Genomic DNA, 11,793 nt, shown 5'->3' with positions numbered 1-11,793 from the left:
TTCAAGTGTTCCCCGGGAAAGATGACAAACTGTTCCTGCTGTTGGCGCTCGGTAGACAACGAAAGATTTGGATAGAAGGAGGTTGAGAATTATCGTCTGACCAATGGCACAATAGATTGTTGATAAACACTGATTGATTTGCCTACCCTTAGAAACCAGCAGGTGTTTCAGCTAGTTTCACAACGAGTTCATTTCTGTTTCCTCAAAATCAGTTCAATCAAAATAAGCTTAATAAGCTCTGAAAAGTCGACCAAATTAAAACACCACAATAAAGCAATAAAGGTTTCGCGATAGCAATATGAGAAGCCCAAGAAAACTCTTTATAATAAAAGAGAATTGTAATTTTGTCCACGTTTTTCAGAATGACTTAAGATTGATGTGCTCCCAACTGATACGAACTCCAATGTTGTAAAGACGAATTTCATTACAAATCCGACTTGCTATGTAATTAAAACCCGTATACTAGAATATACAAGAATAGACTGAATGAGATGAACCAACACTCAAGAGAATTTCCATCTTACAGCGTTTATTGTTTGCTCTCTGTCACTAAATTGGTAATGACTAGGGAATTTTTATACGACCGTCGCAAAAAAATTGAATCAACGAATTATCGATATCTTACTTTTTTAAACTCATCTTCTCTGAGCTCGAGCCGTTGTTCTAGAAGAGTTAGTTGGTAATGACCGTCGAGGGAGACATTTAATATTCATGTGGCATCTGCATCTCGCCAGTCTAATTCAACGTTAAATACTTGTCATAAAATGTCCTACCCCACTGATGCGTGTCCATTCCAGTCGCAACCAAAAAAATAGATTACTCATTACCAAACTGATGTCAGCGAAGGTATCATTAAAAACAGCAACACCTCTTTCTTTTAGACTTTTTTTTTGTTATGGTTGCGGTGTATTCGGCTACTAAAAGCTAGCCAAGTTGTCCATGAATTAGTTGAGTGGCCGGGAACGGTGTACACACTTATGACTTATATTTGTGTTCTAAAAAAATTGTAACGGGAATTGTTTTAACTCCCTGAAGAAGTTAGGCCGTGCCTGACGAAATGTTGGGAAAAGAAAAATATAGATCCTCAAAAAAGCCGCACAGCTAGCTTTGCTTCATTATTTTGTTTTTAGTCTATAAATTATTTGCTGGTTAGATCTTTCAAAATCCGGCATTTCTACCTTGTTGAGCTGACCTTTGCATAGAAAATTGTCTACAATGCAAAATAATAGCCTTTGCGTTCGCTTTCTTTCCAAGGAACTTGACATCGGTCTGCATGTACCAGGTTCAAGATTTGCAGACAACCGGAAGGCGATGAACACAAATGTTTAAAACGCACTTGCACTGAGAGCCATTATAGCTCATTATTTCAACACGATCTCTCCCTCAAATGAAGTATTATCCTTCATTTAGATTACTCTGTCCCAGGACTTGTGGTAGCAAATAAAAATAAAATAAAATAAAAGTAGCCCCTGGACAGGATTTGAACCCGTAGTACCCACTTTAAATAATCCCTATCAAGCTGTCAGTGTCCAAACTGAACGATAATACTTCATTTGGAGCAAATTGACGATTAAGAATAACCGTTCAGGTTGATTATTTTGCCCATTAGATTCTATTTTTCAGTGATTATCTTGTTGACCTCGCTGTTGTATAACCTCCATATTAACTCGTTTTGTTCGTCAGCCAGCATTTTTACATTTCGTCTTTTTAATCTGCGTCTCTAGAGGTTAAGTATATAATTTGTTTTTACACAACACACCCAACAGCAAACAATAAAACGCCTTCTGAACAAGCACGTCTCAGCTTTGTCGGTTGTTTAAGAGATAGAGACAGGCAGTTCTTGCGACAACACACTACTACTCAAGCACAGGCACACACTCACCTCTATCCTACGAGCTAAAGTAGAGCCGTCCGTAGCCACTTTCGGTCAAGGAGGTTCCTATGAAGTTCGTGGGAAAGCTAGGGCTCATACTTGGGAAGTTCCGAAAAAAAAAGAATAGTGTACTACTAGCTGCTAGTCTCCTTGATTACTTTCATCCAGGATATGTTGTTTGCACATTCTTAAGATTTTTGATTGATTCCAAAAAACAAAGAGCGTTCTTGGCTGGGCTCAAATCCAATGTCGGGGTTAAAATCTTGTTGACCCAGCACGTGATCATGTTAACCTGCCACGCCAAATTCAACGTCAGACACGGTGCCAATAGCTTTCAATAGCTTAATCTTAGGCCTACTCTGGGACCTTAAGTCCACTCGCCTTAATATAAGTAGCCCTAAGTCGCCTTAATTCCATAAACACAAATTAAAAGTTAGCCTAAAACAGTTGAGAATGAGTCAACAAAGTAGTAGCAAATCAAGGGAGGCATCTTAATGTAATTGTCTCTTGGTTGATTTCCAGAAAAAAGAATAATGGGTGGGGCAGTGGGTTGCCTCCCGGTACCCATTTGAAGAGTGCTGATGAGCCTGGCGAACTCCTGTCGTAACACATAGAAGAGGCCAGAACACACAAGAGGACATGCAGCAGAGATAACATGTAAGTCCTGATTAAATAGAGGGTGCTAATGGGGGTACACAATTGTCAGTTAACAACTAATTTTTCGGCTAATTGTCAGTTAACTACAATTTTTTTGGCCAATTGTCAGTTAACTACTAATTTTAGTTATCTATTAACTTTTATTATCTCACAGCGATAATAATTGATTCATAACCCGAATTTTTCTTACTTCAAAACGAAGATCAAGGTCAACGCTCCCTGGTGCCTGGTACGACCCTTTGGCGCCTTTCGCATATAATATCAGTTAATATGTTACCTGGTCACGCAGCGAGACAGGTAAAACTCAAGAAATAGCTTTGCTATTAGGAAAAAACTTTGTTGCTTTTATTAACAACAACAATCGTACTTAGTATAATTAATAGAATATCACTTGACTGTTAACTTCTCATTTATCAGTTAACTACTAATTTTTTGGCTAATTGTCAGTTAACTGTTAACTCCATTAGCACCCTCTAAATATCTTTGACAACCCTTTTTTTTGGCTTTGCGTTGCAACATGTAGCTCTAATGGAGACACCACAAGCAAGATTTTAGTATCCACACATTTTAGTTTTGGCAAGATATTATGCCATTCGCTTGTTACAAAAACAAGTATTAAACGTGAAAGCCCATAAAAATAGTTCAAGTCATAAGCTATTAATTCCTAACCTTTGTGGGGAGCAGTGATATGACGACTTTAAATAACAAATATAAGGGATAAAACAACCAAACAAATTTAAGCTCAGTAACAAGAATTGAGATTATTTACTTTAGATGTAATACTGATGCGAGCTTAACTTTAACTAAAGAAAAGGCCTAGGCAAATGTCTAAACGATCTCTTCCTTATATGAAGGGTTATCCTTCATTGTCAGTTTGCTCCAAATGAAATATTATCCTCAATTTAGATTACTATGTCCCAGTAGCCCCTGGACAGGATTTGAAGCCAGAGCACCCACTTTGAAGGAACTGTTTTTATAGCTTTTTATCCACTTAACCACTAAAGATCAACTAACCAGAAAACTAATTGGTATATATATAAAGTCATTGTGGAATAGTGGTTAAGTCTGAAGCTTGATTTTAAAATGGTTAGCTTTCTCTAGAAGTTTGGTAACCAACATTTTTCACTGTGTAAGCTTGCTTCTTAGTGGGTGTTAATATACGTTTACTACGGCACTTTGGAAGAAAAAAAATATTGCCATTAATAAAAAATGGCATCTCCGCAGTTAGCAATGTGGTAGTCTAGTGGTTAAGTGAAGAGGCTCAAGTTACTCACACGTTCCCAGGTTCGATTCCTGCGAGTCCAGACATAGGGGCTTGGCTTTTAAAAGAAATATGTTCGTTTCCCATGGTCCCTATCAAGCTTTCAGTGTCCAAAATGAACGATAATACACCTTATTCCAAAATGGCCGCTGATTTATGCGGATACAAATTGGCCCTTGTTGCCTCGTTCAAGATAAAGTATTCTTTTGAATTTTAAGCTTCAGAACGAGGCATCCAGGGCTTATTTGAATAAAAACAAAAGAATAGTTAAATGGAGGCCATTTTGGAATAAGGTGTATACTTCACTTAGAAGAAACTGACAATTAAGAGTAACCCTTCAATAGACCATTTTTGAATTCTCACGGCTGGACATGTCCTAGCCCTGTTCCGGGACTCCCTCTTACCGCTCCCTGAAAATGGGCCTGGTAAGAGGGTATGAGGGAGTCCCGTAACAGGACTAGACTGGATCTAGCATGGAATGGAGGCTAATGCAGGCAAATCTTTTCAAATGCAAATTAATTTGCCCGCGAGAAAGTTGGGGCTACAGAACAGGATACAGAACATGAAGCGACCCCTTTTATAGTGTGTCTTCGTGTTTAACAGCCGTTGTCTCGCCATTCCTGAAAGTGGTTTATTTCCAGTCTTAATTAAACGACTTAAAAATGATAAGACTAAATGAGGAGAGAGCACGTGCCAATACAATAATGAAAATAGCACGGCAGTTGTATTTCCGACTTGAATAACCGCGAGCAACTCCTCGTTGGCCGAAAGTAATTTGCCAACTCGCTTAAGCTACCTGGTTTGGTGGCTTAAATTTAATGAGAATTCTACTGAAATTTGCCTACTTGCGTTACTTTTATGAGAGTTGGGAAAGGAACTGTTTTCACGGAATTTTCGGTTGTCACTCGCTAAGCGACCTGAAAAACCGCTCGTAAAAATGGGAAAAACACGAGAGTAGTGTCAACACTAATGTTACACTGTGTTTCTCTTAAGTGTGACCGCAACCTTTGACAAGAATACGAGCACCCGCCCATGTTTGTACACATGAGAGGCCTTCTGCGAAACATGGTGCCCCACGTCCACGAGTAGAAACTTGACGATCGGTTTCGCCAATGTAACTGGTATTACATCCAGCACAAGCAAATTTATACACTACGTGCGAGCGGAGACCCTGTGACACAAAATCTTTTACAATGAACAACTGTTTTACTTTAAAAATGGTCACGCTAGCCAGCAGCCCTGTAATATATCTAGAAGGATTTTTACAAGACTTATTTTCATAAGCTCCCTTATACTGGTATTTTTTCGAACGTAACACAAAGAAAGCTTAGAAAATTACTCAGAATGTATTGCACTGATATTGACATCAAGTTGGATTTTTTCCACTTTTAAAGTAAATTCCACGCGGATTGCATTCACGATCACTTCTTTCTTCAAATCGGACAGACAAATCGCAACGTGGAAATCGGACCTGGGCTTTGACTGCATCTTTGATGGGGAAAGTAGACAAGAACTCGGCTTATCATACCCAATAAGATTTGATTCCGCCACTAGCATTTCCATCCGCATATCTTTCGGTTCCACCATATTGTTGTAATTGTTTCCCCCGGAACCAAGAGCGCCTGCTTACCAGTGACAATAGCCGCGCGGGGTACCCAGCCGTTCCTGCCGAGGGAACAATGTACTCTCCAAGCTTGCTATGTGTTCGAACGCATTTTATCACTCGTGGAAGCCAAAGCTTCATCGACAACAGTACTAGCACCACCAAAGCTGCAGATATCATTACAACAGCTATTACAGACAATTGACTCTTGTCTTCTTTATTTCTTACGAATTTCTCTCGTTTTAGGGTTGTATTCTTTTGTATTTCCTCAATACCACTTGGAAATGATGTAGTGGTAACATTTGGCGTTGTCGTAGACGAATTTGTGCAATCTTTGCTGTATAAGCCGTTTTCTGTGGGGCAGGCTAAAGAAAGTGGAGTGGATGGTATCATATATTTTTGTGTCGTGCTTGTAATGGAGGTTGTTGACGGATTGCGCTTAACGACATTCGGACAAGCCTTCACTAACCGAGGATTTATGGTTCGTTCATTCAACGTAGGTTTAATCGTGGGAACCTCTCTTTGGTCTGAGTTTCCCCAACACTCCAGAGGCCCGAGAGTGAAATACGCACCCTCGCTTTTTGTGTTAAATTCCAATCCAGTCACGGGCAATGTGCGTTTATCCCTCAAATACCCTTCGTCTACTCTCCACTGTCGATCCTTAATGTCACAGTTACAATACTTGTGGGTGTGTTTACAATATGATGGCTGCATCCCACATGCGCATTTTTTACTTCCGGGCTCGGCCCCGCCCCAATAATCCTGCCTTTCCCCGTCACGTGACCGCCAAAACGCGTGCGACGGACCGTAGGGAGAGTTGAGAAGCTTGGATTTGAAGCAATTAAATCTAATATACTGACGACAGTTTTTGCTTTTTCTAATCAGCTCTGTAATTTGTTTCATGCTAATCGAGTACTGTATATAATGCTTGTACATCGAACCCACAATTCTTGAATCTCTAACTCGAGTTTTTGTCATTTTATTGTGCCTTATAGTAGTGTAAATCTCTGCAGAATTCTTTGCAGAATTCTGCGTCATGTTGCACAATGCTATGTAAGTTGTTCCCTCTCCTTCTGAATCCAACAAACAATATTCACTGCTTTCCAAACCCATGGATCGATAATATTCACATGTAGGCTTGTACACTGAACTTTCACATCGGTCTCCCTCAAACTGTGTGTATTGGCAATCGCAGTGATACCCATCCCAATCTTGTGAACACCTTCCTTGGTTTTGACAGGGGTTGGGTTCACAGCGATTATGCAAACGGCACGTGTATTGCAATTCGTCAGCATTTGTATGTTTACTTTTCCTTAAGTTCTTTGACGTTATCTTCTGACTGTCTATTTGTAAATTTAAAAACAACCAACGAAACCAGGGAATTCCCTTTTGTCTTCAAAGCCACCAAGAAAGATTTTCAAACGAGGCTTGTTGGCGAAGTCCAGCAATAAAACCTGCGCATTGTTCAAAGTCTTCCCTCTCGTTTGTCCATCAAGCTGCAGGCGTACATGTCGTCCTCTAATACTCGCGTTCACTCTATGCCATTCGCCGTCGTGGAGATTAGAACCCAGGGAAATCACAGTCTTTGACCCGTTTGGAGCAGAGACACCGTAAATCAGAGAACCAGCTGAAAGACGTAAATTCAACTTGACTTTTATTGCACTGCGCGACAAAAGAAGACCTTCCTTAATGTGCGAAAGAAATTGAAAACTGGTAGAAAAGGTATTATTGTCGACGGGTAGCTTTCGAACGGTCACTCTAAATCCAGCGTTTCGATTTGCAATCGTCACAGCTCTTTGGTCAACCTTCTTGCATTCAAAAGCAACTTTCCCTTGTGTTTTGGACCCTTCTTGCCCACCTCTCGCCTCTCGCAAGAGATTCTTACCTCGAAATTTCAAATTACTGAGACATCCACGGAAGTTCTTCATATCTTTTACGAAGTAATCCTTTAAATAGTCCGAGGGAGCCATTCCTCCAATAAAGACATTTCCTTTGAGATCAAGATCATTGAATTCCTCCTGTAAAATCTTTGTCTCACTATATGAATCCACCTCAAGGATGGCCTTTCGACCTTGTTGAATTAACGTCACATTATGCCAGTCACCATCATTTAATTCTTTTCTTGAGGAGAGGATTTTTAGAGTGCCTCGTACGAGATCTCCTCCAAGATAGACTTGATAACTAAAACAACAAAAACCATTTCACGAAAGGCATCGAAAGGAGCGATTTTCATATGTAACCATAGCAACAGTGATGGAAATAACATGTTATCTTCACGTGTGAAGATATCATGTTTTCGCCCGAAAGCTCAATTGGTATTTCATTGGTGTTTATATAATGAAATGCTGTTTTTCTGTCTCGTTAAAAATGCAGAACACTTCTGTGCAGAAATGCTAATTGGATGCAAGCCCAATTTTGACATCCAACACGAAGTGTCTTGTCTAAGTCTAAGCATTTGCTTCCAGTTTCCAACAGTAAAGTACATGTTAGGGTTAGCTTAATATTTTGCAAGTTAGGTTATATTTATCCAATTATCATCGCTTGAGGGACAGAGTTTATATGTCTTTGAACGCCACCCCTGCCTTAGTGAGATTAAATTGTCTGTATAGATCGTTTTCACTGTCACGCAACAAAAAAAAATTAAGTGGAAACCGTCCAATGAAATAAGCCAAAAACTTGGAATGCTGTAGGAGATCAATTCTCAGGTCTATGCGGTACATCTTTTCTGCATTCGCTAACTTTATTATTGCCTTTTCTGTCCGACTAGTTGGGTGATATTAAAACAATTAGACCCTTCGCTCTCAAGGGCCACGGGTCAATAGCCCATTCGGCTTCGCCTCATGGGCAATTGGCCCGTAGCCCTTGCGGGCGAATGGTATAATTGTTAAATATGTTCCTGAACGGCCATTTCAAAAATGAATTGATGACTTCGCCTTCCTGACTTAAAGTCATTACTCCTTCTGAGTTCTTACACTTTGTTATTTTCTAATTACCTCGAGAATTTTAAAATGACTGATTCAAGTTTTATTTACTCCATAATAGCGACTCCTCAGATTTGCATTAAATAAAGTTTGGAGAATTTAACTCAGTGTTTCCTTGATATTCTATAAAATTTCGTACCAACAGGATGGAAGTTTCATAAATTGAATGTTAAAGACAATTATATTAAAAACAGAGGTAAAGACGACGAAGAGGAAAATAATTGCACTTTATGTGCAGTGTCAGGAAAGAGGGCGGAGAGGATGAAAATAATGATTATATCGTTCAATTTCTCTGTGACGAACGTTGATTTATTTTCGGTCTTTTTAAAAATCACATTTTGCGGTTTATGAGAGGTAAAAAAGAAAAACGGCTATTTTTATCCTTTTACCTTTAAATGGATTTATCGACACTAGAATAAGAGTCAGTAATGGAAAATTTCTTAAACTCGCTAAATTTTAGGCGCATCTCTGAGTCAACAATTTCAATATGTTGACTTCTTGGAGTAAGATTCTGCAAAGTTGACCTATTTTTAATCAATTCCAGGCAATTAGGAAGTGTTCTTCCAAGCGAATTTGGTTTTCGTAAATTCCTTGCCGCTAAATTCGGCTTTAATTAAAGGAACAAGATTAGTGCATACATCTTTTTTTAAAAAAAAAAGTTCATGTTTTTTATTGTAAAAGGGAATAATATATTACCAAACTCCATATTAAACTGTTCATCGGATAATTAGTTGTCAAAGAGCGTTATTTACAATGTGCAAATTCAGTAAAGACTTTCACCAACACGAGATTCATCAAAAGATATCACGTCCCTTCTTTTAGACCAGTCCAAGATCGATCAGACAAAAAAACCACTTTGACTGTTTTTTATGTCAGCCACAAAGTGAAAAGAGTGATAAGAAATGTGGTTTTTTGAGTGAACACTTTCTCCGGTCCCAAGTTATCTTGTAAAACTAAAATTCCAACTCTTCAAGGTTCCACATATATTCTCTGTAAGGAAGTGCCAATGCATTTTACGAGAACTAGTCGCCGGAAATTGGGAGAGCTAGAGTACGCTAGGCCGAGTCGTTATTCAAAACTGTTAGTAAGTGAAGTTTTTTTTTTCCAAGGAGTGTCTCAATTGTTTCTACATGATAGAATAAAAGGTTTTTTCATGTGAACTTGAATTTTCTTACGTTAAGTCTGACAGGATTTTTGTTTGATTTTTTTATCTCTTACTGCTATATTTTATTTCGACTTGAAGTCACGATCATTGCTCGCCGGCTGAGTTAAAAATGAATATAATAAGCATTAGAGGGATCGAAAACGTCAATAACTGATACATAAAGAATTGGCCAGTCATAAACTGCTTCAGATCTGTTCTTTAAATGAAAACGCACGTTATTTCAGATCTAAATTCAATTTATATTTAAGTATCTAAACTGGGTATTTGCATCGAAATCTGTCTCAGAAAAGGTATATTCCTTGGTGCGGAGCTTTCCGAACAATTTATGTACCGCGGCGCTATCCCTGCAAACGTGCAGAGCCCCACAATCTTGTCTACTGGTTAACGTAATCCTTTCTTATTGACCACTGAGTCGGAGAGAGAATGATTATTTTTAATTTCAACAAAATTCCCACTAATTTTATTATAATACCTCTCCATAGCTGGTACTTAACGCAAAATATTTGCAATCAATCGAATGAGTACTTGACCAAGAAAGTCAAAAGCGGGCCACATATTTTGATCAAGAAACCGACAAAAATCTTATCAAATCAACAAGAAACTGAAATGTGAAAATTTTCAAATAAGCTTTTCAATAAACTTTGCCGTAAAACGCCTATCTCCCGATTTCAGTCAGATTTGTCGCACAATTTTTTGCGAAAATTCGGTATCCTATTTTTCCAATTGTAACCAACATTCGGCATGTTGTTTTATTAAGAAGTCCTTCGCGCTTTCTTGCTTGTTCAGAAACTGAACTGGCTTTGTCAGCGGGTAAATGTAAGTTGAATCTTCGAGTCATAGCTAGTGGGGAATTACCTACAGATCGTTACCTTCATTCACTCTTAGATTACAAAAAATATGCTTCTTGTTGAGTTCTGCTGAGTCTTGCAAAGTAAATTTGAGATGACAACCTGGCAAAGATCGCTTGGAAATGTCCAGTTCTGCGTGCCTTTTTAAGGTATATCATTAGTGGAGAGGTATAAAGGTGTAAATATGCAGGAATGAAAGGAATAATGAAACTTAAAAATAAAGCTTAAATCGGCGTAGCAAAATATCGAATCTTTGATTGCTATCTGAGACTCACAGAACTCTCTTTGTAAAACTAAAAAAAAGACTTACCGAACTCTTCCCTTGTAAATATCGAGAAGCAAGAAGTCAGTCTTGCCTTTTGAGTACAAAATAAGACCGTTCGGATGAATGGTTTGGAATCTCATTTTTATCACAGTTTCTTGAGGGTTGTTTGGAAGTCTTTTCAGGTCATATGTGATGAAGTCTTGCCCGTGAAGTCGTGTTTCAGTCGCTTCGGCTATTGATGCGAGACTTAAGCAAATCACAAAGACAACGCCTGGTAAACCCATTGCTGACTATTCTGCAATGACTCCCGGGATATAAGAGGAAGAAACACTTTGCAGAAGTATCGAGAGTAATTACGCGCCAACAAACTTTAGTTTGGCGCTGCGGGTGCTAAGACCGAAAAACTCCACGCTGGTTTGCATGCCAGGGGGAAAATACAATTCAAGTGTTCCCCGGGAAAGATGACAAACTGTTCCTGCTGTTGGCGCTCGGTAGACAACGAAAGATTTGGATAGAAGGAGGTTGCGAATTATCGTCTGACCAATGGCACAATAGATTGTTGATAAACACTGATTGATTTGCCTACCCTTAGAAACCAGCAGGTGTTTCAGCTAGTTTCACAACGAGTTCATTTCTGTTTCCTCAAAATCAGTTCAATCAAAATAAGCTTAATAAGCTCTGAAAAGTCGACCAAATTAAAACACCACAATAAAGCAATAAAGGTTTCGCGATTGCAATGTGAGAAGCCCAAGAAAACTCTTTATAATAAAAGAGAATTGTAATTTTGTCCACGTTTTTCAGAATGACTTAAGATTGATGTGCTCCCAAATGATACGAACTCCAATGTTATGAAGACGAATTTCATTACAAATCCGACTTGCTATGTAATTAAAACCCGTATACTAGAATATACAAGAATAGACTGAATGAAATCATAGTTAATAGAGGAGAATGGTTATGAAACCCGACAAATTTCTTTGTTGTAGGTTTTTGTTCTCTTTTTTGGCCTTGACCGTGCACAAAACACAATAGTTGTTTACTCCGTACTGAGGAACTAACCAATAAAAACGTGTTGGTTACGTAATTCATGCATAGTGTATGAGCGCAAAACAAATGATTGTGCACGGTCGTGGACTTTCC

General features: G+C 38.7%; 1 pseudogene; it reads right to left on the bottom strand.

Annotated features, from left to right (window-relative positions):
* Positions 1-3,124: 3,124 nt before the first annotated feature.
* Positions 3,125-11,108, bottom strand: LOC138020031 (contactin-associated protein-like 2; annotated as a pseudogene).
* Positions 11,109-11,793: the final 685 nt, after the last annotated feature.

Source organism: Montipora capricornis, chromosome 10 (genome assembly GCF_036669925.1).
Source record: "Montipora capricornis isolate CH-2021 chromosome 10, ASM3666992v2, whole genome shotgun sequence".
Classification (NCBI taxonomy): domain Eukaryota; kingdom Metazoa; phylum Cnidaria; class Anthozoa; order Scleractinia; family Acroporidae; genus Montipora; species Montipora capricornis.
This window is presented reverse-complemented; position numbering and strand designations above follow the sequence as displayed.